This window comes from Octopus bimaculoides, chromosome 26, assembly GCF_001194135.2.
Source record: "Octopus bimaculoides isolate UCB-OBI-ISO-001 chromosome 26, ASM119413v2, whole genome shotgun sequence".
Taxonomy (NCBI): Eukaryota; Metazoa; Mollusca; class Cephalopoda; order Octopoda; family Octopodidae; genus Octopus; species Octopus bimaculoides.
Window position 1 is genome coordinate 11659683 of NC_069006.1, and position 3697 is coordinate 11663379.

The following is a 3697-nucleotide window of genomic DNA, read 5'->3' on the forward strand; positions in this document are numbered from 1 at the left end:
ACATCACTTGTAGCTCAGTCACTTTTGAAGAAATTCAAATATAAACGAACTCTTTCTCTTGCACAGCCATACATACAATGGGCTTCTTTCAGTTTCTGTCCACTATAGTCAAGCATTGGTTAGCCCAGGACAATAGACACTTGCCCAAGGTACTGTACTGCTAGACTGAACCCAAAATAGCATAATTGGGAAGTGAACTTCTGATTTACAGGTCATGTCTGTGCATTGTATTGCTCTCTCTTTCTCTCTCTCTCCCAAACACGATTCCAGGTTCAGTCCCACTGCATGGCACCTTAAGCAAATGTCTTCTGTGGTGTTATGAACCAGGCTGTGTTGTAGGGAAGGACCAGAAATGAGGGAGTAGGCATGTCCTGTCGGAAGGGCCGCGTTGGGCATGCAGAGTCAGCGGGGAGTTGGCGGCGGACAGCACATCAGAGGAGACATGTTAGACTGTACAGTGACGGAGAGCGCACATGGACATTGAGTGAATCTTGCAGATTGAGACGGAGCATGAAGGTGTTGAAAGTGACCCTTTTTTCAGACCGACATGTAAGACTACAGCAATTCTCTCTTTGCATCCATCTTTTTCCTCCTTCACATCACATCTACCATAGCCTCAGGCTGACCAAAGCCTTGTCAGTGGATTTGGTAGACAGAAAGAAGCCTGTTATATATATATATACATATATATATATATATGTATGTATATATATATATGTGTGTGTGTGTGTATGTATGTATTTATATATTTACATAGGTGTGTCTTTGTGTTGGTCCCCCACCACTGCTTGACGACCAGTGTTGGTGTGTCTATGTCCTTATAACTTAGTGGTTCGGCAAAAGTGTCCAATAGAATAAGTACCAGGCTTAACAAAGACATAAGTACTGGGATCAATTCATTTGACTAAAAAAAATTGTTCAGGGCAGTGCTCCAGCATGGCTGCAGATTACCAACTGAAACAAGTAAATGATAAAAGATGTACCTGCATACATATCATCATCATCATCATTTGATGATGATGATGGCATGGGATGAACATGATAGCATGAGATGAGCAGTTTGACAAGTAGCCAATGAAACATGGATTGCTTTGTACCCCAGTGTCTGCTTTGGCATGGCTTCTATGGCCGGATGCCCTTTCTAATGCCAGCCCCTTTACAATGTGTACTGGGTACTCGTTTTGTACCATTGGCACTATTCAGTCATCATGTAGCTCAGGGAAGGAGGATGTTGCTTCTGTATATTCTTTTTTACTCTAGGCACAAGGCCTGAAATTTTTGGGGGAGGGGGCCAGTCGATTAGATCGACCACAGTATGCAACTGGTACTTAATTTATCGACCCCGAAAGGATGAAAGGCAAAGTTGACCTTGGCGGAATTTGAACTCAGAACGTAAAGACAGACAAAATACCACTAAGCATTTCGCCCCGCGTGCTAACTTTTCTTATTTCTTTATTGCTCACAGAGGGCTACACATAGAGGGGACAACCAAGGACAGACAAAGGGATTAAGTCGCTTATATCAACCCAGTGCGTAACTGGTATTTATTTAATTGACCCCGAAAGGATGAAAGGCAAAGTCAACCTCGGCAGAATTTGAACTCAGAACGTAGCAGTAGACGAAATACTGCGAAGCATTTCACCCGGCATGCTCGCCCTTGCTTCTGTATGTTAAGTTATGAGGGAAGAGATTGGAGTAGAGCTGATTCGTATAGTGCAGGAGCTACATGGCTACTCACATTTAGGAGAGTGTGTAGGGAAAGATATAAGGATGTGGGAGGGAGGTTGGCGGCATTTGTAAGGACTGAGAGTTCACGAGTTGGGGAGGCTAAGAGATACTAACAGTTTGGTAGTAATGATACCGTTGACAGGGCAAGAAGAGAGACAACCTAATTGGATATGTGTGTGCATGCGTGTACTCAAAATGTTTATTTATTCAATTGAAATTGGAAGAATTAAACTGTAAACAATGTTTAAGGTGGCTGTTCTGAGAGGCATTTAAAGCCAATTATGTCTCCGAATAGCATAATTAGAATGGACTTTGACGCGACTAGCTTCCTGTGACAGCTGGGGTCTGTAACCGCGGGGACGGGAAGCGCCCCGACGGAAGCAGATCCCCAATCTGAGACGCGACGTGCTGCGACACGTTCTCCGATTTCAACCTTGCTGCATCAGCTACAAACCTGGATATCGCCACCCGTAACGCAGACGAGAGAAAGATCAACACATACAGGAACCTGACTGGTCGCGATCAGTTTGTGTCGGTCGCCATCGAGACCGCCTGTTCTCAGACCCCTACTCTGTTGATTTCCTCTGCAAAATCGGGATAATGAGCCCGTCCGAGAAATGAGCTCCGCGAGGTGGGTTGGGTGTTGCAGTGAGTGTCGCCGATTATTCTGCGCGGCAACGCCTTTGCAATTATGTTCGCGAGGTGCGGCTAAACCCATCATTTCTTCTGGGGTGTACAACCCGTTACTCTCCTTCCCACCATCTGGTGCTTAATTCCCCCCTTTTTCTCTTTGTTTCCCTGGTGAGGTAGCTATCGGTTTTTTTTCCTCTCGATAACTTAATCTTTTATACTTTTAATGTTTTTTCTTCTTTTCTTGCTGTAAACATATTTTTAATAACAGAATTCTGATTCGTTTTAAACCAACAATACCATAGTTGTCTCCCTTGCATCGACTCAGTTTTGAGGCATTTTATAAGATACACGTTTAGCCCCTATACACACGTACACACAAAATCTCGTTTTCTTAATTCTAGATGCAAAATAGAAAATCAACCAATTAAAGTATATTTTCAGAAAGGAAAAATTAGTTAATATACAGGTGCAGGCATAAATGTGTGGTTAAGAAACTCGCTTTGCAACCATATGGTTTCAGGTTCAGTCCCACCGTGTGGCTTGGACGTTTTCTACTGTAGCCCTGGGCCAATGCCTTGTGAGTGAATTTAGTGGACGGAAAGTGTGTAGAAGTCCATCGCGCGCGCGCGCTTTCTTTTCTTTGTTTTTCATATTATTTTCTTCGTTTTCATTAATGTTATTATTTTCTCGAGTGGTTAGCTGACAGAATTTGTTTAGAACACAGGAAAAGATGCCTTGTGGTATTTGATCCAGTTCTTTACATTATGAGTTCAAATCCTGTCATGATCGAACTTTACCTTTTATCCTTTAAGGGTCAACTGGTTTCGGACCTAGTTGCTCTACTCCTGCTTCTCACCCGATCCAACTCTCCCACAACCAACCTCACCCAACCACATGTCATCTCTTTTCCCTCTTTCATTACTATTCTACTCCGACCTCACCTTTTTTTCCGAGCTGTCGGTCATTTCCTACTCTCCCTTACACCCCTAACTCATGCATCGTTGGTCATCCTCCACCCTTTGTCAACCATTCACTACATCCACCCTTCAACCCAATCCAATCTTTACAGTTGTCACCTACTTCTTCCTCATTTCACTGATTCCCCATCTTTCACCCCTACCCCATACACTCTTGCAACCTCCACCCACTCACTCCGTCCCCACTCACTTCTACTCATCTCATACTTTGAAGGTCCACGCAGACACCTCAGAACTATTCTCATCCCCGTCCAGCTCCTCCTAACCTTTCCCACCATCGCTTTTAAAGTGTGAGTAGTCGTGTAGTTCCTACAGCAAGAAATCTACTCTTTTCATAGTTTAGACCCTCATCCCCTAGA